The 20976-nt window shown below is 38.7% G+C and overlaps 1 long non-coding RNA gene across 1 annotated transcript; it reads right to left on the reverse strand.

The window, feature by feature from the left end:
- Nucleotides 1–18124: 18124 nt before the first annotated feature.
- On the reverse strand, nucleotides 18125–18839 carry LOC135933547 (uncharacterized). The gene is made up of 3 exons (XR_010573796.1): nucleotides 18727–18839; nucleotides 18428–18580; nucleotides 18125–18144 (listed from the first exon to the last, which is right to left on the reverse strand). It is a non-coding gene; the product is annotated as an uncharacterized LOC135933547 (long non-coding RNA).
- Between the last annotated feature and the right edge of the window lie 2137 nt (nucleotides 18840–20976).

A 20976-nucleotide genomic window follows, 5' to 3' on the forward strand; every position in this document is an offset into this window, starting at 1 on the left:
GTCTTCTAGCTTGCTTACATGTTAGCACTATCTTGCCACAAGTGCACTGTGCCACCTACTAATAGAAAGGAAAAGATAATGTGCATATTTCCACGAGAGAAATCCCACGCCTGGACAGTCGTTGACCGCCGCCATGATTCTAGCCTACGTCACAGCGTCATGTGCGCTTTTTATATCCAACACGAAAACTGCAGTCGCGGTGCTTTCGATTGTACTCAGAACAGAAATTCTGCCTTCCAAATAGAGATTGACAGACCACGTGACTTTCACGCTTTGCATTGTGGGTACGAGTGGCAACAAAATCAAAACACTGCATCAAGCGCTAGCATTTCCAGCACTGGTAATCATTAATTCTGCGGTTTTAATCCCTATTTGCATTTTATTTGGTCCAAAAACAGTTATGTAAAAAACGACGGTGAACACGACAGGTCCGTACAAAGACAGACTTGCCGAAAAGGCAAAAAAAAAGTAAGAGGAAAAAGTCAAAGGAGTGAAAGGGTTAGACCCATACGAGCACACATAGTGGAGTAAGGACGTTAGCGTGCTGCCCAACTTTCATCACGCACATATTTATTATTATATGGTCCTAAGTGTGAGCGCATACACTCACAAAATGTTTAGTAACTTCAGATCCCTGCAACAAGCCCAGGTGCAGTTTACTTTGATGATTTGGACTATTCCATTTCACAGCTGTTGTTACATTTTTTTTCTTTACCTCCTGTACAGGACAACGCATCTATTTGTCGTTTCAGGTTGTAGTGTTACACAACATTTTCAGATCTAATAGAAATAAAATAAGTGTTTCATAATTCACTCAATTTATTGTCTTTATTTATAACTGGCATTATTGTTTCATTCTATTATAGAATCTTACAAGAAAGAGGCTAAATTATATTCCATCGTGCTTTATTAGCTGCTTCGGTGAAAAACAAACCAACAATGCAAAAAAAAAAAAAAACATTTCAAAACAACTGGAAAACAGTAATTCATCACTTGATTGCTTCAATACAACACTTGGGCACATATATGCAGGACTTTTCATGGCTGCTTTGATATCGCTCTCTCTCTTAACCGATCAAATCTCGCTGTGGTAGCAGCTTTAAACTCGGTATGACCCAGGTTGATAGAGGGTGCCCAGTCTGGATCGCATTCCTGCATTTTGTAGGCTGGTTTTCCTACAAAACACAACAAACATTAGCTCGCAAAGCCACAGTGAACAAAGCAGCATAGCGCAACGAATTCAGTTCAAATTAAGACTTATTTGTAACCTACATCAACAATTATGTTATGATAAATTACGTAATACCTACAACAGAAGACTTACCTTTGTGGAAATGCTTGGAGCAGACTAACGTGAGCTGGAGTGTTCTGGGACGTTATATTTGGTCTTCGAATGGCTGCAATCCAGGCCATCCGTCAGCTCTTTGTTACTTCGGAAACACGGCTTGAACAATTTCTCTTCCATGACGGAATCCGATAAAAACTGATCTCTCTACCCATCGGCTTCCCGTGGCTGTCGTGCGACCGGCTATTGCAGTTAATAATACAAACAGCTTCTTGCCATTCTTTGTGTTTCTTTTTATTGCTGTGTGACTGTTTTCATGTGAAAGCCTGCGTGCGCTAGTACCGCTTGCCACTCGTACCTACAATCCTTTGCGGTTTTACCCCGGAAATGACGTCACATTTTCAATCTCTATAGGAAGATGTAGGTAACTCCAGACTGCAGATGAGCTGCATACAGGGCTGGACTGGGACAAAAAATCGGCCCGGGCGTTTTGACTAGAGACCGGCCCACCATTATAGGAAAAACCATAAAGCCTTTGAATGAAAACAAACGCTGTTGTGACAGTGATGTACACTGTTTTGTTGGTATATATACATCAATCTATCAATCGTTTGTTGTAAGATTCAGATAATTATTTAATAAAAGCGAGACATTTTAAATGAGAATAAGAAAGAAAAGTACTTTGTGCCCCCCTTTCCCTGTTAATGCCCTACCTGGCCCCCCTGGCTAAACTTTGCTAGACCCGCCCCTGCACAGTTACCAGCTGTCAGCTACGTAGAAAAGGATCCTGGTGTCATTTGTCTCTCAGAAACAGTTCATAACTTCCCTTCAACTCATTCATGTCACCTAAAAGGTAAACCTGTTTCTCCATCACCTGTTCAGCTCTGATGATTCAGTAAGGACATCTCCTGGTTTCATCTTCATGTTTCCCTCTCACCACATATCCAAACCGATATCATGACCAGCAGCTTTACAGCTGTGGCTCCAGCAAACATCAGCTGATACTAGAAATTAATATTAAATAAATTCTAACAACAGCTGATCAAGCTTAAACGTGCTGCTGTTGTTTAGCGCGACATCCGCTGGTTTCTTCTTTGTGGCGCAAAGTGAGCGATAAACAAACAAGAGAGAAAAGCCGATCAGCTGATCATTGATCAGTTTCATGATTGAAGTAGAAACAGGAGAGGGAGGGGGAGAGAAAGAGAGAAGAAGAGGCAGCTGTGCAGCAAACACAGAATAACTCCAGCTTTGTGTCTTTTTCATTGTAGCTGAAGTCCGGGACAAACTGTGTTCCTTTTCACCTCAATAGGAAACGCGTAATATTTTCTCTGAATACGAGACGATTCCGTTTTTTAGGGGACAGTTGGCAACTCTAATAATTAACCTTATGAACAAAATAAAGTTCAACATCAGTAACATCATAGCACCCACCCAGCTGTATAGAAACTCCGTCATGCTAGCTAGTACGCAGTACGAGTTACTGTAACTGACTCTAAAAAGTCAGCACAACGAAAATAAACTCCAGCTAAACTTGGTTTATATCTGACCCAGATAGACTGCAGGTCATAACTTCTTACCTGAAGTTCAGTTCACCTGACACTCGGACCGGCGGCCACCTCGGGTCTCTCCTCCTCCTGCCTCCCCTTTCCCTCATCCACCCGCTGGCCTCCACCACTTGCTAATGTTACTGAATCTGTGGAAGCTCCGCGATAGCCACCACACGAAGTAACGAATAACAACCCTATCTAAATCCCAGTAACGATTAACGCGTTCCTGATTTTGGCATAATAACTAGTTACCGTGCTCGCTACTACAATAATAACGTAGTTACTGTCCCTACACTGGTGTCAGAACAATGAGGCGACTGCTGTCTCCAGGTAGAGAACAGGAGGAGTGATACACCTGCTGCTGTCAGACCTGCAGGTATCAGGCTGTGATGTTCTCCTTTATAGTGGACAGAAATATTTGGAGTGGCACAAATAATTTGTGTGGCATCTTAGTGAATGCAGAACAGCTGATTGTTCTGTAAATAGTTTGAAATGGTTATTAAAAAAAGAGGTAAAAGGTAAATGGCTGCAAATAACTTTGTTGTTTGCAAAACTTGTGCATAGGATTTTAAAATTAACAATTTATATTTGCATTTAAAGTTATGAAATATGATGCATTAAACGTGTTTGTGGTTACAGTAAAAAATATAACTTTTTCTACTCAGATTTTATGTTTTTTGTCTGATTTTAGATCAATTGTGTTAATACAGTATGTCAAAATGAAAACATAACTGTAAATTCAGACACGTGAGGTTGTGCTGAAAAGGATGATACCAAACAAAGCAAAGGAAATAGTTTTTAAAGGTGAAATGTAGAGGGAAAATAGTTAAAAATGGCCAATTATGACCTGGAAAAAATGTTAAACATTTTTTTTTAAAGTAACGCAATAGTTACTTTTCAAGTAATTAATTACTTTTAAAATCTCGTAACTCAGTTACTAACTCAGTTACTTTTTTTGAAGAAGTAACTAGTAACTATAATTAATTACTATTTCAAAGTAACTTGCCCAACACTGGAATTCAGTTAGCAATAGTTGCCTGTTCACAGTGTGCTACAGTTTTTTCTCAGTCACCTTGGTATTTTCCCCACGAGTTGAAATTCTCAATCGGTAAAACCTGTTTCTTATAATAGTTAAAAATGAATCAAGACATTACAGATGATACGTCAAAGGCTGCTGCTCTCCCAATGTTCCTCCGACATCCTGTCAATCACAGCAATAAAGATGTTTGGTCATTTGTTTGAAACACAGTCTTAACAGTGAGGCCTGATTATTTTCACTCACATTTACACAGAATTCCTTCCTTTGTAAAGACGAAGAGCACAAACATGTCCACGTATCACTGCAGAACAACTTGTTGCCCTGTTTGATATGGAGCGAGCGGAAGCAGCAAAAAAATAGACACATTACATGTGCATTACAGATGGCTGCAGAACTACAAAAACTAACTGTGTTGCCATTGTGACTCGAAAATAATGCCTTAAAACATATAAAGCTGAGGCTATAGTCCCACACAATTACACAAATCCATATCGTAATCAGGATACACACATGACCTTTTTTTTGTACTCTTGGGTATGAACACAAAACCAACAACAGAAAGAAACGTTAAAAAAAGCAGCCCCAAAAAGACTTCAAAGACTTCAAAGTAGAAATGGAGGGTACAGTGCTGTAAGCCTCACTGCTCATCACTGCCTTTGTTACCTGTTGAAGATCAGGCTGCTGGGCTCAGCAGGCACTCAGTTATAACATCACTCTGGGTTCTTCTCTAGCTTTATATTACCATGCTGTCTGTGCAGATGCTTGCAATGAGCTGATGCAGTGTTAACAGTATAGTGCCATTGTTTCTGTCATGGGCCCAGTTTGCACTTTACCATCCTGATCTTGTTCTTTCGTGCAATGAATAAAGAAATGTCCGCATTTCCACTCCGCAAAAGTTGTATAGACTGCTCTGCCATATTCCTCATCCCTGCACATGTGAAATAAGCAGTTTTTAGTGCAGGAAAATAAAAAAAAGTATGTTTGATCTTTATTTTATTGTATTGTATTTTATTTTATTTTATTTTATTCTTCTTCCACAGCATGTCTTTCATCCTGTCTTCCTTCTCTCACCTCAACCGGTTGCTGCAGATGGCCCCGCCCCTCCCTGAGCCTGGTTCTGCCGGAGGTTTCTTCCTGTTAAAAGGGAGTTTTTCCTTCCCACTGTCGCCAAAGTGCTTGATTATATGGGTCATCTGATTGTTGGGTTTTTCTCTATATGTATTATTGTAGAGTTGACCTTCCAATATAAAGGGCCTTGAGGCGACTGTTGTTGTGATTTGCTGCTGTATAAATAAATAAATTAATCAATTAATTAAATGAATTATTTTGTTCTGCAGGTAACTGAAGAATCTTTATAATGCAAGTAACAACATAACTGTAACTGCAATGTTTTTACTGAATATAATACAATAACACATTACATTGCTGTCCTACTAAAAAGTAATGAGATTACTGTACAGGGCACAAAACAACTATGAAACATGGACAATGATTTAAATGATTATATTTATATCTTACACTTTACTTACGTAATGTGAAGGTTCCTTATGTGGATGTTACCTTTACTCTCTGCACACCTTGACAACAACAAAACACTTCCTGTACAGCCCTCATGATACTTCACTGGCCAATCAGAAGCCAGGAAATCCTATACTCGGATAAATGCTGGGAAACTAACTAGGAAGATTCAACACATACTTGTTGCTGTTTTGAAAGTGCACGTGCAAACATTCAGATATGTAAACATGTAACCACCAAATGGGTAAATAACTAGCTCTATAACCCTCATAAACACCTCTTCGTTTATCAAACGACATATAAATTTACTTCTACACTTTACACTTCTAGAAATATTTTCAGTGGATTTGTACATCTCACAGTGTTGTTTCCCACATCTTCTCATCAGGAACAGCAACATGCTTTTTTAAAAGATCCCAGCTCCCAGGGCAGCATGTTGAATGTGTCTGGTCTACAATTTGAACGCAGATAATATTTCTTTTTCAGCTTCTGACAGGGGGCATGTAAGACATACTCGAAGCTCAACTTGAAGTTCACATTAACCAAATCACACAATTTTTGTTCTGTGCCTTTAAGTGATTTTTATAACAATTACACTCACACAGTCACCTCTAATGGATGCACCTGGACTGCAGGAGGCAGTGATTGAACAGCCGATCCTTCCATTAGTAGATGACCTGCTAAACTTCCTGAACCAAATGAAATACAAGTTCTTTCTGGATGTGGCGTTACATTTATTGGCTGCAGATTCAGGTCGTCCAGTGATTCCAGCAATGTTTTGCTACTTTCGTATACTACTGTACACAGCAGAGTGCTGTTATATAAATGCCACACAATTCATTCTCATAACATAGTGCACAATATGTTTTGTTCTTAGTTGTTAGACGGTTAACTAAGAAGATTCATTTTACATAAAATGTCACAGAAGAATATTTACTCATTTATTTCTTTTCAGTTGTTGGTGTTGTGTTGGATTTTTTTTCTCCCATATAGTGATTCATAACTGGGAGCTGAAGTGAGTGTTTATACTGTTATAGTGAAAAGTTGAATTTAGAAAATCTAGTTGATTAAATTCTGTACTGTACATTTCATATATGCACTGTGTGTTTAGATGCCCTATGAAGACAATCAAGAACATTTATCATGGTTTCATAATTGTGCTCAAGGTTCTACCTAATATATATATACATATACAGTCAGGTCCATAAATATTGGGACATCGACACAATTCTAACATTTCTGGCTCTATACACCACCACAATGGATTCCAAATGAAACGAACAAGACATGCTTTAACTGCAGACTGTCAGCTTTTATTTGAGGGTATTTACATCCAAATCAGGTGAACGGTGTAGGAATTACAACAGTTTGCAAATGTGCCTCCCACTTCTTGAGGGACCAAAAGTAATGGGACAGAATAAGAACCATAAATCAAACATTCATTTTTTAATACTTGGTTGCAAATCCTTTACAGTCAATCACAGCCTTAAGTCTGGAACACATAGACATCACCAGACGCCGGGTTTCATCCCTGGTGATGCTCTGCCAGGCCTCTACTGCAACAGTCTTCAGTTCCTGCTTGTTCTTGGGGCATTTTCCCTTCAGTTTTGTCTTCAGCAAGTGAAATACATGCTCAATCGGATTCAGGTCAGGTGATTGACTTGGCCATTGCAAAACAGTCCACTTCTTTCCCTTCAAAAACTCTTTGGTTGCTTTTGCAGTATGCTTTGGGTCGTTGTCCACCTGCACTGTGAAGCGCCGTCTAATGAGTTTTGAAGCATTTGTCTGAATATGAGCAGATAATATTGCCCGAAACACTTCAGAATTCATTGTGCTGCTTTTGTCAGCAGTCACACTCTAATCTGGCCTGCCTGTTTTTGGGGCTCACCAAAGGTTTACATCTTGTGGTGAACCCTCTGTATTCACACTGGTGGAGTCTTCTCTTGATTGTTGACTCTGACGCACATACACCTGCCTCCTAGAGAGTGTTCTTGATCTGGCCAACTGTTGTGAAGGGTGTTTTCTTCACCAGGGAAAGGATTCTTTGGTCATCCACCACAGTTGTGTCCCGTGGTCTTCCTAGTTTTTTGGTGTTGCTGAGCTCACCAGTGCGTTCCTTCTTTTTGGGAATGTTCTAAACAGTTGTTTTGGCCACGCCTGATGTTTTTGCTATCTCTCTGATGGGTTTGTTTTGTTTTTTTCAGCCTAATGATGGCTTGCTTGTAGTGACAGCTCTTTGGATCTCATCCTGGCAGTTGACAGCAACAGGTTCAAAAAGCAAACAGCACACTTGAAATGAACTCTGGACCTTTTATTTGTTCATTGTAATTGGGGTAATGAGGGAATAACACACACCTGGCCATGGAACAGCTGAGAAGCCAATTGTCCCATTACTTTTGGTCCCTTAAGAAGTGGGAGGCACATATACAAACTGTCATAATTCCTATACTGTTCACCTGATTTGGATGTAAATACCCTCAAATAAAAGCTGACAGTCTGCAGTTAAAGCATGTCTTGTTCGTTTCATTTGGAATCCATTGTGGTTGTGTATAGAGCCAAAAATGTTAGAATTGTGTCGATGTCCCAATATTTATGGACCTGACTGTATATATTCAATTCTATAATTTTTAAATTTGTATTTAATATATATTTATACAACATTCGTTTGACTTGGAGGGTCCTTCATATTTTAAATTGCATTTTCAGAGTACCTCACCAAGAAAGTTAATTATTGCAAGGTTATAGAAAAACTATAAAAAAGCTGAAAGCAGCAAAAATAAAGCAAATGATATAACACAGAATAAAGATATTACCAAGTCCAGCTAAAGGCCAGACGATTTCCTTAGCTACAGAACTTACATACAAAGCCAAAAAAGATATTTTTAATAAATATCCTCAGATAATATCTACAATCACTGGAGATTTGTGAGTTATCCCTCAGAAAAATGTTATGAAATCAGGTATTACTCATCCAGCTTTGTAAGTTATTTTATCCTGTGCTGATTTTGAGCCTTTGTCACAAATCATTGATAAAGTTATTCGTTAATGTTAAATGTTTTTATAATTAACAGTGATAAGAGATTGCTGAAGTTTAAACTCAGTGCTGTTTTTAATGGATCATCTGTAAGAGGTCACATGGCAAAATCCTTCACGGTAACTCACTGTAAAAAGCTGGGTACATTTTTTAGACTTATTTTTTAGAGGTTTGTCTGACCACGTTACTCTGATGTGACAGCAGACCAAAACAGCTTGTGGTTCAGTACCTTGTGGCACCGCCTTTACCAGCAGTAATTCATATTTTTTCTGTTTGACATTATCAGTCCGTCACATCTTTGTGGAGGTATTTTGGCTCATTCTTCTTTACAGTATTGCCTCAGTTTATTCAGGTTTGCAGGTAATCATTAGGTTCAGGTCTGGACTTTGACTAGCCCATTTTCCTTTTATTCATTTCCTTTTATTCCCAGTCTCTTGTAGATTTGCTCCGGTGCTTTGGATCACTGTCCTGTCTCATGACCCAATTGCAGCCAGCCTTTGGCTATTGGACAGATGGCCTCACATTTGGCTTTAGAAATCCTTGGTGTACAAAAGAATTCACATTTAACTCAGTGACTGCAAGATGTCCAGGCTCTTTGGCTCCAAAACACACTCAAATCCTCACCTCTCCACCACTGTGTTTTGCAGTTGTTATGAGGTGTTTGTGCTATGCTGTGTTTGGTTTTTGCCAATACTGGCATTGTGCATCAGGGCCAGACATCTCCATTTTGATCTTGTCTGAAAAAAGAACATTGTATTAGATCGCTTGTGGCTTGCTGGAACTTTGCAAATCTAAGGCATGCTCCCATGGTTTTCTTAGAGTGAAGAAGTTTTCTTCTGGCAAGCCATACTTTTTCACTCTTCGATCTCTGTAGAGCTGCTGTGTCTTTTAGTTTAGTTTCTCTAAACATCGCACAGTCTGCTCTTAAGTTGAATTTGCTGAAATGTCCAATCCTGGGAAGATTGTGGCTTTCTGTTAAGACACACCTAAATGCTACAGATCTGCAAACTGGCCACACATCAGCTTTTATAAAGGTGGTTACACTAGCTGCATTTGATTGCTTAGTTTTCACAGCACGCTCTGCAATCCTGTAAAAACTATGTCACACAATTGTATCTGTAAAATTAGATGTACTAACAGAATCATTTTATTCATCTAAATCAGACACATGATGTTGAAAAAAACCTCAGATTCATCTGTAAAATTGAAAACACTCTGTTTCCAAGCTTTATTGTGTTTCTTCTAAATGTAGTGTAAAGATTCTGTTGGCAGTGTAGTATATGGGAAAGCCTGATTAGCAGCACTTCAACACACAGGTTGTTTGTTGCTTTGGCTAAAATGTTTCTACTCCCATCTGCTTTGCTGGTGTGTTTACTCACTGTGTGCGAGACAATACATTAGTATACACCTGTTGAGACTGCATGCTACACAGATTATAATTCACGTTTGTTTACTGTCAGAAAAAAAGCTCATAACAGGTGTTCTATTAAAGCAACACAATGTGCTAACATCATCATTACAAAACTGAACCCACTGGATTTACCATGAATTCGAGGTCCCCCACTTTCAGACTCCATTAGTCTTTATCAAAGCTCATCATGGAAACATTGGTGTTTGGTGTGGAAGTCATATATCCTTAACTACACAGCTCCAACACTCTTTGTGTCGATTAAGCACTCAAATATCTATTGTTACTCTTAGATTAATTTGATTTTGTCTCATGTAAGGTCTGAAATGACACCAAAATAATGATGAAGAGCTGCAGCTACTAACAGGGCTACTGTGTTTGGATATTAAATGTAAAAATAATAACAATTGAGGCAGGCATGTCGATTTTTCTAAAAGTTTGAGTGTCTTAAAGGAAACTGTGAATGGAAAAGATTACAAAACATACAAACCATGCCTTTATTAATAAGGCACAAAACACTGTTATATATAAAACTGGTTTTTGATTTCAAATAAATAAACATTTTGTAATTTTGATTTTTTTTAACAAATCCAGCACCTAAGTATATTATTAGAGTGCAATTTGCAAAAAGGTTTGTAAAAAAAAATTCTGTTAAGTAGCCTCAATATACTGAAGGCACTTTTATCACTGTGCGCTGTGATGTACAGCACCTCTTGATCTATGTTTTGCTGACTCAAAGGCTACTTAAATCAGTACAGAAGCAGAGTGAGGCAGGATTATGTGTAAAAATAGAAAATGTATACAAAGTACAGAGTATCAGCTTACATACTACACGCTAAGCTCTGATTTCTTAATGAAACAAAAATGTGCAAAAATCAATGACACTTATTTATTTAAAAAAAAATACATTAATGATATAAAAATAATGATTTGCTTTGTTTGGGTTGTGTGGCAGATGTTTTTGAGGAAATGAAGGTCCGGACATGAAATAAACATCTCGTGTCTGGGATGCATCGCCGGTTCTATTTCAAATAGTTTGAACCGTCAGAAAATTGCTTCCTTTTTTAAGTTGTGAGTGAGTATACAGCAGCAAAGTCAATGCAGTGGTCGGCTGTACTCCACCACTCTCCCCAGTGTGAAGCAACAACTAGTTACCACTCAAGGATTCTGCTGTCTGTCATGCCAAAGTCATCTAAGCAGAGAGAGCACACAATGTTATCTGATTTCCAGCTATGGCTGAGAAGTTCGCTGTATCACCGAGTGAACAGAGAAGAAACTCGACATCTGCTTTTTGGGGGCAAAGTTTCTAATGCAGCTCACAGTTAGTTCACTTGATAAGAGTTTCAGAACAAAGTTCAAGTTTCAAAACATTTGATGTTTAGTGTAATAAAAGCAACAAAGTAGAGTATAATGTGGAGTAAGCTCTGATAAATGATACTGGGTTATAGTTTGCTGCTGTCTTTTTGGCTGCCTATTTTCTTGAGCTTTTTGAGTCATTGTTTAGGAAATTACTTAATTTAAATTTAATTAAAACAAGGGAAAAAAAGTTCCACTCATTCCATTTTCAGTTCATAGCGTGACAGTTCATTAACTGTGCTGTAAAACTCCTCCAGGAAAATCATTTACAACCATGTAATAGAAAATATATTTCATGAAATAAGATCTAAGAAATTCTTTCCAGATAAAAATCTGGGAGCCCTGCTGTGAAAACAGGGAAGCCTCTTCCAAACGGTCATGTGGAAATCTGCATTTGTAACCCTCTGCTTTGATATAGAATATTTGATCAAATTTATTGTTGGGTTATGAGCAAACTAATCATAACACCACACTAGATTCAAAGGGTTTAACACAAAGCACACGATCTTAGTTATCTTTTTCAGTCCTTGTGTTTCCCTTTACATGGTTTTGCATCATTTCTTACTAAATTAAAACAAGAGTAACAGTTGTTTCATCAAAAGTCTAAATCTGCAGTTAATCTGCAGAATGTTAATCACCAGAAAAAGACCAACAGTGCTTGAAATGTTATAGCCAACCGCTTGCTGGTGTGTCTGTGGATATATATATTCCCCAAAAACCCAACAAAAACCCCCACATTTTAAATCCTAAATGGACCACTGGGGGCAGCACAGTGGTGCAGTGTGGAACCAGCATGTTTTCCCCATTCCCAGGGTTAATTGGTGATTCCAAATTGGCTGCAGGTGTGAGAATGACCTCAATCACTGGTAGGGATGATAATCGAGAACTGGTTCTTGTAGAAAACCGGTTTCCAGTAGTCCAATTCCTTCAAATTGTTAGTCTGCCTGCCTATCGATCCCGCTTTTCACTTCTTGCACTCATTCAGCTGATTTCAGTTCACGTGTCAGAGGAGGAAAATAGTGATGCATCCTGGCCCGGTAACTCCACTGAGGCATGTCTACAATTGGTAGACAAAACTACCGGACTAGACATTTGCAGTAAATCTCTGATTGTAGCTCTTCTGTTTTTTCTTTTTTTTCTTTTTTTTGTTGCAAGGGCTCTGGCATTGGTGAGCAAGATGGATGGAAGCAGGGTTTTGTGTTGTTGTTTGCACAACCGGACGCGATAGCCAGCTCTGCATCTGGCTTTTGTTTCCTCTCCCTGTGCCGCCTACGTCACTTGCTGTTCCCGACTTTAACTCACGGAGCAGTTGGTGGTCTTGCAATCTCAGTTGGGATGCTGTCAGTCCGATCTAAAGTAAAGTCCAGGTTCAGGCTGAGGCCAGTGTCTATCAATTCCTGGGGACTGAAAGTGATCAGTGCATTGCAGGACGAGGGAGTGAAAAGGCATAAAAAAACCCAACAACACAAAAATATGCACAGTAGTTGGGAGCACTGTGCCCTTGCATATATCCGTAGGACTTTAAAAAGTCCTGCACGCAAGAATTGAAACAGAATAAAATACGCAGACACAATACCACAACAATTAAAGCAATAAATAAAGCCATTCACAGGCTGTAATTTTGTATCCTCTGGGTAGTAAAGGGGACTCGGATGAATGATCCTATTCTGCATAAAATCCACTGTACTTTATTATACTTTATTATCTGAAGGACTTTTTTTTTTCACTTTCAGCAGTGTAGACAGTATACCATTTTCTTGTGGCTTGACGTTGAACTGCTGTGTAGATATTCATCATTAACATGAAAAAAACAACAACTTTAAAATGAAGAGGTGTCACCTCTGCTATAGCAGTCCTCAGTGCATCTCCTCTGTCAAGAAACGCCATCTGCACTGCCAGTACAATAGCCATTAGGCAGTGAAACCACAGTTTAGCTGGTTCCCTGCCAGGATCCATTTTGCAGCCTGAGCACACTCCACAAGGCTCACTGAGTGCAACAGAGTGCATCAAAAAATAATTAAACACTTTTTCCAGGGTGATGATGCAAGCAGTAATTAATTGCCTTTGCATTCAGCAATGTTCATTAATGTGACTGCCACAATAATAATGCTTTCTACCAAACTGTCTCATCTCTTGTGATCTTGCCTCCCAAGGTTTCATGGTAATAATATCTGATTGTGGAGAACTGTGAGCATACCAATAAGACCCAAAAGCTCCCAGTAACCTTTTAACACCATGCACTGAGCGAAACAGCAGCAGAATTAGTTGTAAATCAAGACGCTACAACTGTACTAATTTATGTCTCAGTCTGTGTGTAATCTGACTTGTTCATTCTTAAAGCAGTCTCTAAATCTGTGTTCAGAATCAGTGTGTATGTGCTCATATATGGAGGGGGGCTGTAAATTAGGTGGTAGAGCAAGTCACCTACTAAGAAGGTTGGTGGTTCAATTCCTGTCTGCTCCAGTCTGCATGCCAAATATCTTTGGTAAAGATACTAACCCCAAGTTCCTCTGCGATGCATCCATCAGAGTATGAATGTGTGTGAATGTTAGACAGAAAGCACAATTCCCCCGACTAGACTCACACAACCTTTATTGTGAAGCCCTTATAATGCTCTTTAAACACCACACAGGTCAATAACAAAGACAACACCAGACGGCAGATGAGTTTGAATAGGACATGTCTCTTCCTAATGAGGTTTTAATCACTTTTACCTAATGTGGTACAATTTTTCTGATATTTGCAATGTAGTAAAATGTATAAAAAACAACAGTTCTTCATTTAAACATTAGGTTAGATAGAAAGTGTTTGTGTGAATGTATGCTTTAAGTGCTCAGACAGAGTAGAAAAGCACTAAATAAGAACCATCCATTTGCTATATAAAAAATTGCATAAAGATTATGGTTTTGTCATTTTACAACCCAGCAGCTCACCATTCTGATGACGTCCACAATTTAATATTCAAACTCAAAAGCAGCTTCCTCCAGATAATCCATTATGAACTTGAACTTGCATGAACAACAGTCCCTTAATACAGTGCACTGGTGAAGTGACTATCCTCAGCTGTATAGGCTCAGTCACGTCTTTAAGTCCTAAGTCCCAAACTCTTTCATGGCATGCATTTTAAATTTCTCTTTGCTATTTGGGAATTGAGTAATGATGTGCATAACTCTTTCTTTGGTGTCTGAACACAGCCGCACAAAAATAAAATGAGAAACAACAATTGTGCCCCTTTGAGTGATACGGCTCATTTGAAAGAGCAAAATTTAGTATTGTGGTCTAGACAATCCAAAATGTGACATCCCCATATGTGGACGCCAGGTCCTAGGAGGTTAAGGTCATGTTGGGTAATACATTAAGTGCATTTTGTCAATGATGGCCATTTGAAGTTTTACATTTATCCAGGGTAGGCTCAAGTTAATATCATGAAAGCATGAAAGAAACACCTATGTACCATCACATTACACATTCATTTGTGATGGCCAGATCTGAAGCCTCAAGAGGAGCTTTTGCACAAGACCGAGTGGAAGATCTGACTCTGAAATCAAATAATTCTTCATGATTCTTCATGCTAGCCAATTAGCAGGTCATTGTGATAACAAACTCATCTGTGGGTCAACCTGTGTAAATCAGTTATATGTTGTTTTGTTTACACATCAGCAGCGATGCAGCAGTTGCTAGCACTGCTGTGATGTCAACAGTTTTACTTTTGTATGTTTTCCAATAGTTTCAGACCTAACCACAAACTGTGGTCAAGAGTTTACATGATTCAAATTCCCCAGAGTGACACTTTCTCTGTCAGCCTCCTTCCCTATGCCTCACTCTCATTATGCAATTTAACATTTGTTGAGAAGCTTTTACTACACTTACAGTGTCATGATATGTTATCGTCAACACCATCAATATTCTTTCACTCTCTTTGCTCCTCTCTAAATGCAAGCTGCATGTGTGAGGACATTCATGTTATGCTGAAAGCAGAGAATGAGGAACCTGGTGAATCCAGAGGACAGCAGTGTGCAGCCCAGATTCTGACACTGAGGTGAAATTAATTTGCTTTTTTTAAATCTACATAAGGTCCTATTGCCACTTATTGCCATGGTCAGTGGGAGTGTCCGGGGTGTTTGCCATCTGTGGCTGTCGATGTCCTGTCCACCCTTTTTGGGTGGAGCCTCCTACACCTCACCTGGGCCTTGTGTACATGCAATCAGCAGCAGGGCAGTCTGCCATGCCTTGCCAGTCCATTGTGTGCCATCCACCGGTTAACTAGGTCACTCTTTCATGTAACTAAACTAACTGCCTTTTCCTTGAGTAACCCTTTTCTCCCTGTGTGCAGAGGCTGAAGTTTCCATAAATTGAACCATCAGGAGTGAACTTACTTTCCTGAGCCCTGGTGATCTCTGGCTGCTTCTCCTACCTGGTTGCCTGCCCTCCAGCCTGCCACTACACCTCACATTCGCTGGCTGTGAGCTGACTCCCACGGACCTCCCCTCCTCAGGACCTGCAAGGTAAGGACAGCAAAACTCACCAGCAAACTCCCTTCAGTCAGCTCCTACCACGTGACAATAACTGTTTCTCCATCTCCTTGCAGACCCTCCCTTGTTCCTTCATTCCTTGTCGCCACACTCCTCTCCTCAAATCCAGTGCCAGTCGCCGTCTTGTCACATCAGTTATTTCCTTCCCCTAATCCTCCTTCCTTGTGTGTGTGTTTAGTTCTCAGTTGAATAAAATCTCTGTAAATAGTTCACCGATGAGTTTGCGTTTGAGTCCATCCCTTGGGCAAAGCTGCCAGGTTTATGACACTTATTGTTTACTTAAATAAGTAAATGAATCAATTCAGTTAGTTTTTATTCTTGGATCTATGATACGACGTTTAATTCAGACCTGGTCTTGCACCACACATAAAAGAATGACTCAAAGTTGTTTCCTCACAGTGAAAACATTGGTACCAGACTGGTACTTGGTACCGTCTAAGTCCATTGGGGCGATCGTGGCTCAAGAGTTGGCAGTTCGTCTTGTAATTGGAAGGTTGCTGGTTCGAGCCCCGGCTCGGACAGTCTCGGTCGTTGTGTCCTTGTGCAAAATACTTCACCCGTTGCGTACTGGTGGTGGTCAGAGGGCCCGGGGGTGCCAGTGTCCTGCAGCCTCGCCTCTGTAAGTGCGCCCCAGGGCAGCTGTGGCTACAATGTAGCTTGCCATCACCAATGTGTGTGTGAATGGGTGAATGACTGAATGTAGTGTAAAGCGCTATACAAATACAGGTCATTTACCCTTGCTGTTGTATCCTAACTTTAAAAAACATTCTACCTAAAAGTTGAACTCGAGTGTTCAGGATGAAAGCCATACACATCTGTCTGCTGGTCAGATGTGGCAAAGGCACAGGCTTTCATTACTTAAACAGTACACTGAAAAAAAAAGTTCTTTCAATTTACTTGATTTTATTGTGTACATCGGTCCCACATAATATGAATAAGTATTGCTGACTTAATTTTCCACTTTCCCTCAAGTAATTAATGCTTGTCAAATCAAAGTATTTTATTTACATCAGATTACTTTAAAAAATCACGTTTGATGTACTAATATTAATCTGTTACCATAATATCAATGTATTGCATAATGTCAATTTATTTTAATGTTTAACACCAACTTATTTTTGATTGCCAGTGGTACGCAATTATATTGTGTAATGTAAACACATTGCAATTATGTTCCTGCAACACAAATTAGGGCTTTAAATCTTACTTATTTTTTTCACTTGAAATATTAACTGATCATTATTGACAAAAAAGGCAAAGACTGTGACTGCTACTGAACAATTCACCTTTATTAAACTGTAACAGCAGTGAAAACAGCAAGCTGCCATGAACAAAATCACATCCATATAAACCTGTTAACATATTTTTAAAGATAGCCTGCAGAAATAACTAAAAGAAAAATTTAAAACATTTGCAAATATTTCACAAAAAACTGACCTTAGCAGCAAATAAAAGAAAGTGCTTATAGATGATCCTGTCATCTCTTACATATAACATTTGTATTAATTACACAATTGAAAATTTAAACTAAATTAGGACTACCTGAAAAAAAGCAACACGCTTTTATGAATAAACAGATTTACACAAATATTATTATTTGACAACAGTTTCAGCTTCTGTACAAGTATTTACCTGTACAAGATTTCAACTAAGTTGAGCCTTAAATGACATTGTTACATAACTAATACCAAACACCTACATGAATTTTAATCGTCCTTTTAAACATGTAAGCAGGACATTAAGGTTGACTCAGAACATATTGCTAAAAATCGTCTGTAAAACTTTCTTACAACATGATACCAAAAGGAAAAATCATCCTGCATTGCAGTCACATGAGGGGAAAGCAATAAAAACATAAGCAGTATAACGTTACTGAACACAAAATGAAAAACTGCAAAGAATTGCAGAAGTGCAGTCTTTGACTTCTCAATGAAACAGATGGTTTTTGAAAGCAAGAACTTTAGAGAGTTTAGCTCCATCCAGTTCCATGAAAACCTTCTGGAAAACGTCAAAGGTGTAGCGGAGGTCAGCAGGGTAGGCAAGGTTTAATGCATACATGAGTCCAAATAGCATTATCACAGCAAATGCTTCATTATCCAAATTCTTCACCACCCTGATGCCTGCAAGGACAACTCTTGTTCATCTGCTGAAGCTTGCTCTTTAAGAAGATAAATTCGAACAGTGGTGTCTTCAACAGTCTCATTGATGGCACGTTCTTCCATGCCCTGTAAAAAAGAAGCCATGTTAGTCATTTCATGTATTATTTCATGTATATTTCATGCATTTCAAGTAAGTAATATGACACACTGTGGAAAGTCCAAAAAAAAGAAAAGAAAAAAAAGACAAGTACATACCACATACTCCCGGATAAGCATGCCAGAGTCTTCACCCATGTAGATACACACTCAGCATCATCATCTTCACACTGAAATGAAATGTATGTAATTAGCATCTTCATTCAGCCCTTGTCCTTCATTTAAGTTTTAATAGTGTACTTTACATGAATGTTTTTAAAGTAAAGGCACACAAATTAATAATAGGTTTACTGGCAATTAATAAGTTGACAAAGTGAAGGTTAAAAAAACAAGCAGATGTAAAAATACAAAATGAGAGAATTTATCATGGGAAAACATTTGAAATCTTCCACAATTATAAAGTTTCATCCAAAGAGGATCATGTTAAGTGAGTGTTGAGGCTTTATCACTTACATTATCCATTTGTGCCACAATTCTTTTCAGTATTAGTCCAAGCTCTCCTCTTCTGTTGACCAACTTCACCAGGTTGTCCAAGTGGAGATCCAGCTGAGCCAGGAACTTTGTTTGAGGGGGGATGGTGGCAATTCTCTTAAACTCAGCGTTGATCTGAAAACATGAGCACAGAGGAATGAGCTTCAGAGGTTTAATACCTGCAATCACTCATGCTGAAGAAATGGGCTGTCAAATAACAACTGTGCCTTAACCATTTTAGGCTAATACCACAAGAACACCGTGTATGAGGCAAACCTTACCTCATGGAAATCAAATAGAGCAGGCCATCTTGCCATGAAAGCCTCCACCATTGGTGCATCACGAACAACTTCATGTCTTCTGTATGAAAAAGTCTTTTCCATCTTGAGTTTCACCAACTCGTTACTCTTTTTTATGTCCATGTGGTGGGCTTTGACATGTCAATAGCTTTAAGAGTCCCTTTGTCTGCTACTTTTGAAACTGAGGTAAGGTTAAGAAACTCATTCCCAAACAAGGAATCCATAAACTGAAGACTGAAACTGCCCTGAAGACAACACTGTCTCTTGACTTCAACGATGAGATCCTCAGTTGATTCAGGCGCTCCATTAGAGAGTGAGCCTTCGACAGGTTCCGTCAGCCAAAACAGTCTTTAGGACCACAGGACTCTGTAGGCAAAAAAGAATTATATATCATACATTCAGAAAGAATCATTTCAGTTTAGTTTTCATACAGCTATCCATACCCAATAGTCAAAGTTATAAAGATCAGACATTAAAAAAGAAGAATTTATCTAATGAAATACATGCGACTTAAACTATTACACTTATCTGAACACCTTTTATTTCTATATGCCTTTTTAAAGTCACAATGTGGACTCATCCAATCTTATAGTCAACCAATGGATAAGTATAAAGGAGTTCACAGAGTGAAACCAGGGTGAATATTCTTGTGGATACTGGGCTGAGCTCAAAAGCTCTGTCGTGATCTCTGTACCAGCCACCAAGCTCTCTGACGATGTAGAATATGCTGTGGTACAATGCAGATAAGGTTTTTCAGTATTCTGGCAATTCACCTGCTGCCCTTTGGGCCAGTACCATTCCCTTTCTATAAGTTATGCCCTTTAATGTCACACACTGTGCAAGGTTGACCTCTAGAATGTCAGGGAATATGTACCTAATGACTTAAGATATCTCCTCTTTAAGCAAATCCACTAGAAAGGCCGATACAGCTGAGACCTCTAATTCAGACTTGCCAAGAGATGGGGAGTTTAGATGGTAAGCTATCATCATCTGATGTTTTGACTTCTATAATCATAAAGGTAAAAATTCCACCATCACAAAAAATATTAATTTTAATTGAAAAAAGGTATTCCAGTCCAGAAGAGCATTAATGGTTTCTTTAAAGTACCAATCTTTCTCTCATTTATACATAATGTTTTGGGAAGCAGCTCACATATGTTCTACACAAAGTAGAAAAAAAGGGGGAACAAAGGGTCCTAATTTTTGTTAGGACAATGTTGGAAAATTCACAATACATCCCTTAATAAGACATACTCTGTTGAACAAACTTATCTCCTTGTAGATATCTGCTGTATTATTTGGGCTTGACCAATAGAATAGTCAAGTAAGTGACACTTCACCTAAAACAATGACTAAATGGAAAAATGATTTGGCATTTATGGGCACAGGTTCTTAAACCCACTTATTATAACTCGAGTGCGTGTCAGCAGCAAGAATTAAGGTATGGCACTGTGGCGCTCCCAGCTTCTTAAACTCTGACGGTTACAGCCAGACTAATTAGCCACTGTAGCCATAACTAGCACGAGTAACACAAACACTATTGCGCTCTCTCAGTGACGTTTTAACTTGCTAAGCCATCAAAAACGCCAGTGCTCTCTGTCACATACATAAATTCCATATCTGACCGACAACAGCTGCTTTCTCCCGACTATGTGCAATTTGTTACTATTTTTCAGCTTTAGCCACAAAGCTAATACCAACTTTAGCTAGCACTGTAAAAACAACATGTAGATGCATTACAGATTACTTTTCCTATAGCATGCACTACAACAATTCTGTGAAAACGTACCCAACTAAAACAAATGTATTTAAATTACTTACCTTCTCAGTATGCCTGACTCAGTGCCAAAGGTTGCATGTGGCTAAACAGTCTTCCAGAATGTGGCGGTCAATTGCGCTCTCCTTAAATTATGTTGTTGTCTTATTGGATAAGACTCTAGGTCTTATTATCCAATCATATTTAGTTGTTGTCTTTGAATATATTGCATCATTTCCGGTTGTGGTCAAACATGATTACAATGGTTTTAGTATTCTAATTTAGTCACTTTAAATCAATGCAAGAAAAATGAGTAGTCTCAGTATTGTTTATAATCAAGTAAATGGTACTTTATTCAATCATGTAAATAAGAGAAACATGAAAGGCTTGTGTGACATTAACTAAATTCATTTGTGCAAATTCAAAAGCCAGCCAATTCCCATTTTTTCAGTGTAGTATTAAAATGAGAAAGAATA

This window comes from Pelmatolapia mariae, linkage group LG9 (genome assembly GCF_036321145.2).
Source record: "Pelmatolapia mariae isolate MD_Pm_ZW linkage group LG9, Pm_UMD_F_2, whole genome shotgun sequence".
In the NCBI taxonomy this organism is placed as follows: domain Eukaryota; kingdom Metazoa; phylum Chordata; class Actinopteri; order Cichliformes; family Cichlidae; genus Pelmatolapia; species Pelmatolapia mariae.